The sequence below is a fragment of the Acanthochromis polyacanthus genome, chromosome 8, assembly GCF_021347895.1.
Source record: "Acanthochromis polyacanthus isolate Apoly-LR-REF ecotype Palm Island chromosome 8, KAUST_Apoly_ChrSc, whole genome shotgun sequence".
Lineage (NCBI taxonomy): Eukaryota > Metazoa > Chordata > Actinopteri > Pomacentridae > Acanthochromis > Acanthochromis polyacanthus.
Window position 1 is genome coordinate 10,962,191 of NC_067120.1, and position 12,755 is coordinate 10,974,945.

Consider the following 12,755-nt stretch of genomic DNA (forward strand, 5'->3'; position numbering starts at 1 on the left):
TCTGAATGAATTCTGTTGAGAAAACATGGCTTGATGCTGATCTTGAACTTAAAAGCAAAATCCCATTCTCATTCTGAAAATGTAGAAACCATTGAGAATTCACCTTTATCAAAAGACTTTTTAAGAAAACCGTTAAAATTTATTGTTGGTGATATGACCCATTGTGGGAGTCCAGAAGTCTTGATTGGGGAACATTGTTTTAACTGATATTTGCTTGATACTGAAAAAGAAAAAGACATAAAAATAAAAGTTGCAATTAGCTGCAAAGAGATGCAATCATTTGGCAGTTATTTACTGATTAATTAATCAGTAGGAACCTGTTTTTCTTTTTGTTTAATGTGAGAACAATAAGGTGTTTTCTCTCTATAATATCATTACAAACAGAATGCCTGCCGTTTTGTCTATTTTTTGAACGAAACAAGACATCTGAGGACATCCACTTTGACTAAGTGTTTCACAATATTAACAGTTCATTGATTAAACAAATGGTTGATCAATACTGACGATAATCATTAGCTGTAGCCTTAAATAATGATCTGAATAAATCTGCAAACACACAATTTAATCCTGCAAATGCGAAATGGTCCAATATGTTCTTAAACTATAGCTCACTATTATTATTATTATTCTCTAAATTTTCTTAAGATTATAATAGGTATTGTACCTCATTATTACAAAGATTTTATCGGTCAAAGAGCAGAGTGTTATATATCTTTTGTTCTTTATAGGCACATTTTTTATGGTTTTATTTTTTTATAACACTGGGCCCTCCACACAGATGACATCTGGGTAGAAAGCCAAGCGCTATGTTTTGATAAAATATTTCTATGTATTATTTATCTGATATTTGTCTGTGCCTGAAATAGTCTCCTACCAATTAAGTCAAAATATTGTGATAAATGTTTGACCGTCTCCGCCTACGAATGAATTCAGTCGCACACAGAGCCAACAAGCGTCCCTCACAGGCTGAAACAATCTGATGGGCATCTCTGAAAGACACCAACAGATTAAAAAGATCTTTCTGACACGCGTCTAAGTGAAAACAACACACAGTGGCTCTCTAGCATCCTAAAGATCCCCCTGTGTACAATGGGCACTTTCCTTTCGGATTAATCATTAAAATGGTCTCCATGTCAACGTGGGAGCACAGACCATTAATAAAAGATTGTATCACTTTATAGTGAAAGGCAGTGGAAACACGATGCCATTGACTGTGTGTGTGTGTGTGTGTGTGTGTGTGTGTGTGTGTGTGTGTGTGTGTGTGTGTGTGTGTGTGTGTGTGTGTGTGTGTGTGTGTGTGTGTGTGTGTGTGTGTGTGTGCGTGTGTGTGTGTCAGCAGTGTAAGGCTAAAGGTACCTTGAGCCCTGAGGTGATTTCTTTGGTTTCATAAGCAGATTACTTTCTTTAGTCCCAGGAGATTGAGTGATTGCACTGGTTTATGTGTCACAGCGATTCAGCCTCCTGACCGAATCGCTGAAGTTCAAGTCATAACCCTGAAGCCTCGGCTGAGACTGGGAGCGCACAAAGGGCAACCCACAACCACTTACGGCTAATACAAAGCAGTTTCTGTAGAAAGCTGTAAATCAATTCAGTTTCTATCAAGTCTCAAGCTAAAACAATGCTGTAAAGCTGCATAACTGTTTCCTCAAGTGCACCAGTTCCTACCAGGTGTCTCAACAGATCATTTCAGTTTATGCACTGACAATGATTTTTGATGAAAACAAAATAACTACAGTAGGCATTTTTAGGGCATGTACTTCTTTTTCAAATCTGTAATTTTTCTTGTGCATTTTTTTTTAAATACACAAAAATATCACTACATTTAAAAACCTGTAACTGTGAATGATCAAGATGGGCATTTTTTGAATAAAGACTGACAATACATGCAAATGTACAATAATTTTCCAAATGTGTGCTTTTTAGTTGTTAAATGAAACTGCTGTATTCAAATGCAATACTATAAATAAGATCTGTAAAATCTCTAATATTGGATATGATTGGTGACAAAAAAAAGTATTGGTTCTGTGATCATAAATAGATTTGCTTGTTAAATGGGAGATTTCTACTTCGATTGAAGTAATTTTCTAATGAAAATGTGAAATAAATGTGCTGCTATCCATGAACAGTGTCCATCAGCATTGCTAATCTGTCAAATAAAATGATTCTATTACAGATAATTTCTTGGTTTTACATATGTAGGTCAATTTCGTTAAACATTAAAAGCCTTGATCTCATCTAAAATTAAGGCTGGAAGATATCTTCTTGCTGTATTTTTGATGGTTAAAATGCGATTTTCCATTATTGTACAGTATTGTGTTCGACGCACCAGCTGCTGCAATTTTACTGCTTTGTACAGTTTTTTTTCAGCATAAATCATTATTAGACTATTTTAAAGAAATAAACTCACACAGCCAGCTGCACTACAGAGCAGAAAAAACAAACTATCATTTCAAACACAAATTACGTCTCAAATATTAATCATTAGTTTGCAGCATACAGAGGACAGAGAAAGACATTCATTTTGTATAAATCTGTTAAGGTCACCAGATTTTAACAGGTGTTATTGCTGCTGAATGATTAAAAATAAGACACGTGTGAAGTAAAATGCATGCTGGTTTAGTGCTTTCACATTCTGATGCACCAGCAGTATATTTAATGATCAATGCCAAGAATTTAGTATTTTAAACACTTGTAAAATCATGCAGAAAACTGCTATAAACTGCACTTATGGAGGTAATTCTCAGGTGAGACACTATCATTAAAAACCTCCAGCAGGACAGAATGGAAAGAGCTATAGATGTTTAATGTAAAACTCCAGAAATTTACTCTGCTGATGAGCCAGAATTTGTGAGTTGAGGAGAACAAGAGTGGATGAGTAAAATATATGACTTCTAAGTGCAAAAAAGTTCATTGGCATTATGACCCTGATTGAAATCCAGTGTTCAGTGGGGAAAAAAACAAATGGTTAGACAAATACCCATTACATTATAAAAAGGTTGAGTTCCTAAAGGTATGGAAGCAATTGTTCAGTGAATGGTGGGACATTTACTGTCACCACAGTGGCTCTTAAAATGGTTATTAGCGTATATTACTCAGCCCTGGGCGGCTGAAGGGGACTCATGTAATAGAACATGTGATAGATAGTGACATAATGTCCCAAGTGATTAAAATGCTTTACTCAGTCTATTTTAAATCAAAAATCAACAAAGCCAGGGGCTAAATGGACAGGATTTCACAATGCCAGAGTGATGTATGCACACAGAACATTCATACATTTCTTTTTCCTGCTAGTTTCAAACAAGAATTGGACCGCTTTAACAACATGCACTGATGTAATGTGATGCAGCAGTACAGTAATGAGTCTTTGTACAAGACGATGCAGCGAACAAGGGAAGCAGTTTTCAGTACAGTCTCACACGGCGAAAAGTGGGCCATCAAAACACGGCGGGAATGTGCAAGGATTTGCCCCAGAAATGGAAGGAATCAGGAGAATAAGTAAAAGCAGAAGAGAGCTGTGGATAGAGCGATATGGATAATTGCTTTTAAAGCTCCTCAACATTAGATAATTTGAATGAATGAAATGTGAGTTGGCATTTAAAAGAGGGATTCATGAGAGAGGAATGTTCTATTCAGCCAAATGCAGAGGCATCTCTTTAAGACTGCTCAAAAAGGATTCATAATTGATGAATTAGCGCTAACCCTGGATGACACAGTAGCAGTTCTCTCAACAAATCAGCCACGTCGTCATCAATGTCATTGTACTCAAATAAAAGCAGAGAAGAATCAACACGCTCTTATCTCCAATCAAATTCTACATGCTACATAGAACAAAACCGGTAATTTCAGAGCTCGGTTTTATTAGTTACTTTAGGTGATAAGAGGATTAGAACTGCAGTAATCCTTGGGGATAAGGATGAGAAGGTGAACATTGACGTCACGTGAGGGAAAAATTGCAAACCACAAGCTGTTCAACAAGATGTTTCACTTCAGTAGCAGCAAGTCTCAAAACTGCTTTAAATGCACATTTAAAAATAATGTTAAGGTCTTACTATAGGATGGAAATCAGTGGATCCTGCTTATGGTTCATTCAGTCAAATATAGTAGAAGCCTATGAAGGGCTGACGTGCAGGAGGGTAAACAGTTTAGACCTGCTAAGCCAAATGGTGGAAATGCATTCATATTTTATTGAAAGGCCATCATTTTTCACTAATGCATGAGGTTCAGGCAGATCTCTTTTGCTAAACAATCAACCCTTGTCTGTCTTCAGTTAAAAGTTAGCATCGTGGGAGCATCACAGATCTACCAAGGTTCACTCAACGGCAGTAAACCCCAAACTTTTCATGACTATTTTTCTCCTCTAATTCCTGGTGTTCATCTTGTTTTGGATTCATGTACCGTTTTCTGTCTTTCATTGTGTGTGATGAAAATACATGAGAAAGAATAAAAAACATTGGTCCTTAGTTAGCAGATCTAACAGCTTAAATCCTGCTTTTGTCCTCTGTGAAAAACTTACTTTTAAATACAATATTAGATTTCTGTTATGAGATTCTCATAAATCCTGCACATCCTTTAAATTACAGTATACAGCAAGTTTGCTAAAATCCAACTTTGTATTGTGATATAGACAAAAAAATGGGATTTATTACAAAATTAAAAATTTTACGATGTTTTGTTAGTCAACTACTTTTAAAGAAAGGCAGGGCTCAACTAGCAGAGATTTTTGCAGCATAGAATAGTTGAAAAAAAAACTGTAATCTCTGCTAACAGTTTGACATGAGTGCCCACAGCGGAGGACATTAGAAAACCACCAAGGTGTCAAATGCTAATGTCTGTGGCTTTGTTTGGCTCTTCATATACATGTACATACCTCACATACACCAAGATTTGATTCGTATTCAGGCTTACACAAAAATAACACTTTTTCAGTAGCTAATCACTTCCAAATGTTTTCAAAAGAAATGGCACACTAAAGAATGACAGTATAAGGAAGGCATCTTTGCTACACTTTCGCTAAATGTGGTTCTTTCTTCATGCAATCCTCTAAAGTTCACAAAAATGGAGTATTTCTTTGCATGAACACATAGTGTTCCTTCTTGAACATTCATAACCGTACTCATTCATGAATAGCTGCTGAAAGAAGCAGCGTATGAACATGGCTATCTGGGTTACAAACAGGATGTACTCTGACCACCTAAAAAGTGGCCTGAGAAGCACATCCGATGAAGAGATGTTTGCGACATGTGCCTAAACATTTCTGCTCCTTGCTGCAGGCGGGAGAAAATGAATACGTTTCTCAATGAGGATTTCTGAGTCATTAGTCCTTCAGCCCACCAGTGATGGATTTCATTGCCAGCTTGGCTCTAATAGCTTTTCTGTCACATCTCTCTCCTGCAAAAACAACTCAGCATTATGGGCACAACTTTTTTCAAAATACACCCCCTTCGCACCAGTGTGCAGAGCACGGTCTTAAATAATCAACTTAAGCAGAACACAAAAGGAAATGTATCACCTAGTTATTGGATCAGCCTATTGGCAGCTACACAATTTTGTTTTTAAAACCCACCTCTGTGGTAACTAAATATATTTTTGCAATCTTGGAGTTATTCCCCCAAATGCACAACATTTGCTAAAAAGTGTGACAAATACCCCGAAAACAGAATGAGCAGCACAATTGGTGTCATGCTTGGGATTAGCATAGAAACAATGCTTCATTTTTTTGGCATTTGAACAGCTCTGGTGGTGATGCGCCAGTTCAGTCTCCCTCAGTGTAGTCAAAGGCTGTCGGGCAGTGACTCAGTATGGCTAAATTTGATGATATCAGCCCCTCAGACCCCACATTTACTCTCATGCACTCTTAACCTCTAAACAAAACGAGAACTGGGCAGTCTTACAACATGCAGTATTATCATAACTACATCTAGGTTTAGCCCACAGGCATGACGCATTGTACCAGACGTGCACATCTGAGTTGCTGGCAGAGACTCATTCACACATTGACTAATGTCTGTTGTTTATCAGTGCAATAGCCATAAGCACCCCTCCATGGATTTCTTGTCAAAGGCAGCTGTTAAGTGCCTGCAAGCCTTCAGTGGGTGTCTTTTTATTTTTTTTGAATCCATAAATGGCATTCAAGAATATTAGACCTTTAAAGAAAGTATTTCAAAGCTTGTTTATTGGGAGAAGTTACTCCACTACATTGGTTTACTATCTGTAATTGCTCTAAGGCTACAACTTTCAACAGTGAGCTTCGGCTCTGGGCTTTTTCAAAACAGCGAGGCAGCTAGTTCACTGAATCCATTATCGCTCTGATTGCCAAAGCTGATTCCATGTTAGTCCAAGGCAGCCGGAGCCCTACAGAAAGACAGACTGGCTCTTTCTTTCCAGCTTCTCCAGAAGAATGTTTAGACACACATTAGGTCTAACTCTTCCACTACCATGTACCTTGATTTAGGCATGTTTATCGGCAATACTGTGCTGATAATTGCCTTTCTGTGGGGGTACACACTCTCCAGTTTCATCTCACAATCTCTTCTGACTGTACACTGATGACCTGTGATCAACTCTCTGCGTTAAAGTATTTCATCTGCACATTTACTGACAATTTCAAACAAGCTTTTCTGTTTTCCTCCATTTGCAGTTTGCTTGCAAAACTGTCCTTTTGATGCTACTTTGAGTATCTGCTGACACAAACAAAACAGCCGGTTTAAGCTTTGTGTCTTCTTTAATAAACTGCTACTGTCAGATCTTTAATGAAAAGCAAAACTGCACAAGACAAAGGGCGAGAAGAAAGAGGCGTTCGTTGAAAGAGGAGAATTCACTCAGATGCAGACACCTTTTTTAACTGTCAAACTTCAATTTCCCTTCAGAAGCCTTGGTCTTTTTCTATTAGGGATATTTCCCAGCCGCCTCTCCTATTTTTGGCAAGTGGGCTGATTGAATCTGAAGTCGCAGGAGAAAACGTTAGAAGAGAATGAACCTTTTGCTTTGGCAGAATTCACCAGAATCACAACTACATGGTGAAAACACTTCATCGGGCATACTATTAGATAAGGATAACAGATTATTATTAAGAAGTTCGCACATTTGTCCTGAAAAAACAGAGTAATCCCTTTGTGTTGTGTCAGGACACCTGTAAAGAAGAGATTTGCACTTCAGAGTCAGTCAGGCTGCAGTCAGGAATAACCCTCAGGGCACCATCAATAGAGATTTTACTTCCCAGGATTCACTCTTCCTCTGTCACATTAAGTTAGACTAAAGCAAGGCTTTCTTGTCCCAAACAGTCAATTTGAGAGTCTAGAACCACTGTTGACCAGAGAGGTGATGACAGGCACGTCAACTAGCCTAGGATGTTAAAAAAAACACCATGAAAAGAGTTATGATGGTGCCTGTGTGCATCACGCTTCACTGCAGGTGTGGGAATACAAATAAGGGTGAAATTACGGGGTTGAAATTCCAGAGGAGTTCTGTTAGCGGAGCACTTTCTTGTCCAAATGAGCTCCTTGTTTGCTCAAGAGGGAACCAACTAAACCAGTGAAAAAGCTTGACTCAGAGCTGCAGACACTGCTTTCTTGTTCAGTGACAGATCATGATAAAAGCCTCTTTCCCTTTTGCACAACTGAGAGCTATTGAGCATCTCTGACTAATTTATCATCTATACAAAGGTCATGCAAAGGCTGCAGAATGTATATTTATATCCTTGCAAATACACAAATAAAAGTGAATGTACACAGGTCATCAAACGTTCCTGCTTCTCATGCATAAGCAGCACACTGATAACACTGCAGCGTACTGACAGATGCCTTTAGATAATGAAAAAAATGTACAGTGGCAGTATTTTCTGCTTCCTCAAACCCAAAGCACAGAGCGACTCTGTTATCCGACAAGGACGCGTAAGTAAACTGCACATTTGGCAGCAGGACTCAGTGATGGGATTGTGCCTGTAAAGTCAAAGGCAAAACATTAAAGTGAGCAAGAAAAAGGAAAAAAAAAAGCTTCAGAATGCTTTTGGGTAAACACAAGTCTCTTCTGTAGTGAGTAGGCGGAAGCTTGATTTCTTTGGCTCCGCTGATGAAGTCACTTCCAGATGGAATATAATGCAGGCTCGACAGACACTTGTTTTTCTGCGACTTGGTGGGAAGTCGCTGTCCATCAACAAAAATAATTGTGTCTGAGATTAAAGACGAAATCCTTGCTAAACTATTAATTATACGAAGCCACAGAGCAGCCATATTTGTTGATTTGCATTGCGTAGCATCATCGTACACACCCAGGGTTTAAAGGCATAGCTACCATGGAATATATGGCACTGAAAAATATCAGTGTGAAAGCTTAATATGAATGGAGATGATGGCAACTGTACACTTGATGCAAATACTTGCTAAATTTGGACAATTTGTCAAAAGACCAAACAAAGATTTGGCCTTTATAATGCCACACAATGCAGTTATAAAGTATTGCTTCTTTGTAAACAGCATTTACGTCTCCCCTGGCTGTACTAATACCTGAATGTTACACAGTGTGGCTTCAATATTACGATGGCATCCCACATACTTTGTCGATGTCTTACTACATAATGCTAGAGGCACTTGGTTTACTGTAAATCAGTCTTTTTAGCCCTGTGAAGTAAAAAACTGCTGCTGCACTGTAACAGCTGCTCCCACTGCTTGCTGTAATGTGCACACATCTGAATATCTGGGTCGCTGGTGTGAGAGCGACACTTGACATGACTGGCAGGCAGGTTGGCTGATTGACCGTTGAAAAGATGTTGAGCTCCATTTCTTTGAATTAGCGCCCTTTAGCGGTTTCAAATGTCTCATGCTGAGTAGCGGGGCCCTCGGTGCTGCCACTTCACCCTCTCCATTGTCTCCGGAGCCCCGGGAAAGATCACTTTCTAGTGGTGAAACGAGCCATAAAAATGTAGAGAACCGTTTTAGCCTCGGAGACCGGCTGCCTGTGCATACAGGCGTGAAAGACCACCACTGCCCCTACGTGTCAATGCTTTAATAGAGGCTCAGGGGAGGTGCAATCTTCTCAGTAAATGATTCAGAGGAACACAATTTTCATAAAATGCAGCCCCATGTAGTTATGACAAGGCTGAATCTGGCCAAAGGTGGATCATCATCACACTTCCTGCTGATGCAGCTAATAAAGAGAAATGCTGAATGGTTGGAGTGAAGATTAGCAGAGAGGAACAGTGCAGCTCATTAGAGAGTTCAGGGTCTTATATTAAAATTCAAGGTCTAATAAAGCCTGGTGTAAGATTTCAATATTTATTATTAGTCTTTTTGTTAGCTGATAGAAGAGGTTTTAAATCTGCACTTTAAGGTATAAAAATTCTATGATTCCAGCTTCTGAAATGAGAATCTGTGGTGGTGGTCTGCCATGTCAAGTAAAAAGCAATTTGATGAGCATGCTTTGACATTTTTAGGCCAAATTACATTGAGAAAAATACAAACTGCACTGGCTATGAAAAATGACTAGCCCCAGTTTTGATGAAATACATGCTCTAAATGTTTATAAAGTAAGCATGATCTACACACTAAAACGTGCCAACAACCCTACAGTCTTACTATCAGGGAAGGAGGAGAAATCACCTTCAAATGTCCACTGTAATGGGTGAACATAGGAAATTATCTTATTGGGCACATAGCTGCTTCACCAACTGGGAAACAAAGAGCCATTTCAATGCCAATGAGCTCCACAGTGTCCCATAAAACTGCTGTCTTTGAAAACTCCCAGAGGACACTGCAAGTCCCAGCACTGGAGGCAATAAAGTCACGTGGCCACACCAATCCCACTGTGATGATCATGACAATTCTTACACAGCATGTCATTTTCAAACTAATTTATCAAATCTTGTAGGACTGCAGAAAAGATAAATTATACACTGAACAATGGGAGTGATACATTTTACATCAGAATAGATACTTACAACTATTCCTATAAATGACTCCATCTAATCATTTTTTAAATGTGATTTTAGTGAGTTCAGCTCAGTCTTTTTATTGTGTTTACTGGGTGTATCTATTCTATTACTACTACTGATTACGCATTGTAATAGGTTTCAATCCATATAGATTTTTACTTCAGATTTATCTCATTTGTTCTGTTGTGTGTCACTGGGTTTCAGTGTGTAACTGTGTTTTGGGTACAACAAGCTGCTCTGACCAAATTGTGCCCAGAGGGATTATTAAAGCTGTTGGAACTGAAATGAATTGTTTTAAATTGAGTAGATTTAACAGAGTAATGTTCCTACTAAGTCCAGTTCACTCTAATCTGTGGTGGACAGTACAGACTCTAAAATATCCCAAGGTGGTTATAGAGTCAGACGGAGAGAACAGAGTGTCTCACTGCTCACTTCTAATGTCTAAAAACACAACAGTGAGCAGAGTCATTCCTTTTAGACTGTGTTATATACCTTAATTATTTAGTATGACAGATATAAAAACTTTAACAACGAAGACGAGGTTTTTTGCGGCTTTTTTTGCAGGACAAACTAAAAAGTGCTGTTGAGTTGTTGGCTGGCAATTCAGAGTGTCAGCTTATTTGAGAGATTCCTAGTGGTGTCACTTATAAGATTCAGAAAGGAATCTCCCAGTAGCTTTATCTTGTTGGAGCGAAACTGAATATCCTGGAAATCGTTTTTTTGATCAGGGTTTTAATGAGGAGAAATTAAAACAAAGAGGACATCCACTGAGCAAAAGTGAGAATTAATTCCATCAAAAGCACTCTGAAGCTCTAAAGCTGAGTTCATTAATATAAACTCCACATTTTTGAAGATATTGTATTACTCATAGACTGTATATAAAGTGGACGTAGCATCTGGCTCCAGAATTGAAGCCAACCCGGAAGTGTCAAAAACTTGAAATATCACGCCGTCCGCTAGGGTTGGCTCCAAAAAGCTTTTCTCCATAGACCCCAATTCATTTTTGGAAAAAATAAAATTTGATAGACTGATGTTCTACAGCTCAGGATTTTTTCCCGTTAGTTTTCATGGTCAAAATGAGAGATCAGGTGGCCGATCTTAAAATAAATCAATACTGAATTTTAAATAAATCGTTAAAGTTGGCAGAGCCAGGGGGCGTGGCTATGCTTGATAGACAGCAACAGAAGCCTCTGCAACAAAATGTGGGCGGGATAAGAGAGTCTTCAGCCAATCCTGCCCCAAGTTGCTCTCCGGTCCAGCCTGTTTGATGATGCTTTTTACGTCACTGGCTCCAAAAAATCCAAAACGGCGACCAGGAAGTAGCAAAATCCGGGCTTCATTTTCTCGGCGTTGAAACCAACGGGTGACGTCACGGTTAGTTGACGCCTGGTATTACTAAATACAAAATATTTCTGAAATAATTATGTAACCATGTCATCTAATTGCTGATTTTCTCTGATCAACATTTAAAATACAGATATTCAGTTTACAATCACATAAAGCCATTCACTAAAAATTTCCGAGACAAATGAGTTTTGTATAAAAAAAACACTTTCAACATTTAAAAAAAAAAAAAAAAAAAAAAAATCAGAATTGTTGCAGATTATTTTTCTGTTCATCAACTAATCAATGAATCCTTAAACTTTTCTTTACAGAGCCAGGCTTTTTGAAAAATCAAACTGAAGCTAAAACAATGAGTTGACTAATCAGTCAGCCACCATTATTGAAAAAGTCTAATTTTTACAGGAATTTTTGAATAAAAAAGTGCCATTTGTTAGTTCAAGCCTGCTAAAAGTAAAAAAAAAAAAAAAAAGTCCTTCATTATATGAAAGCAAATTAAATATCTTTGGATTACGAATTGTTTTTCAAACACAGCAAGCACCCTCCCATGCTGTGGGTACCTGCATCAAGCATTTTAACTATTTTCTGCAAGGCAAACAATTACTGAATTAACAACAACTAAATATTTGGCAAATAATTTGTCGCATCACTAAATAATACAAAACTGCTACTGAATTAAATTTGCTTTTCATGCACATACACTTGAAAGTGCTTTGCTTTTCAACGGTCAGCCTTGATGTATAGTGCAGATCCACCACATTTTCTGTCATGTATTGCCAAGTGTACCAGGGCAGCCGCAGGAGATACCCAGCTGTGACAGTTACTATTAATGTGAATGGGTGTAAAATACCTGAAAAGAGAGCTTGACTGAAGTTTTCACCTAGCTGGCACGGCTTCAACTTGTTCATTTCCCAACTACAAAGGTTTGTGAGATTCTCGGGCAGTGGCAGCGGATGCCTCTGTGGCTGACCTTGTCTGAGGTTAACCACAAAGCAAATGAAGAAGTGCGTAACATAATTGCTTTGCATGCTTAATTAAAAGCTGGTATTTTGAGAGCAATCTGATTGTACCGCTAATATAAATTAAGCCTCTTAGGAAGAATCTCCAGAAGGGGAGCAAAAATAGCACTTTCAAAGGCAGCTGTGAGAACTCGTTTGGCCGCCTTTCAGTTCCAGTCCTATGCAGCTTAGCTTGTTCTCCTCAGGGGAGACATGGTGCTGATTGTCTTAAGGCCCACGGGGACAAAAGGCTAAAAGCCTCCCATGCAATCATACGGGATCCTGCAACGTCATGTGGTAAAACAAAGCAGAGACTGAATACGTCTGTCAGCATTCCAGCAGGTTTTCAATAGAAGATGCCAAATTACAAAGCATAAGTGGAGGATGTGTTAAAAATCTGTCACACTGTAACACAAATGATTACCAGTTTCCTTTATCTTTATTAAAAACTATTATTTCAAATACATTTCTTCACGTGATCGTCGCTGATG

General features: G+C 38.4%; 1 protein-coding gene across 4 annotated transcripts in view; it reads right to left on the minus strand.

Moving 5' to 3' along the window:
- Nucleotides 1-12,755, minus strand: part of LOC110956074 (FERM domain-containing protein 5) — a 69,476-nt gene that overhangs the window by 25,008 nt on the left and 31,713 nt on the right. The gene's annotated exons all lie outside the window — the stretch shown is intronic.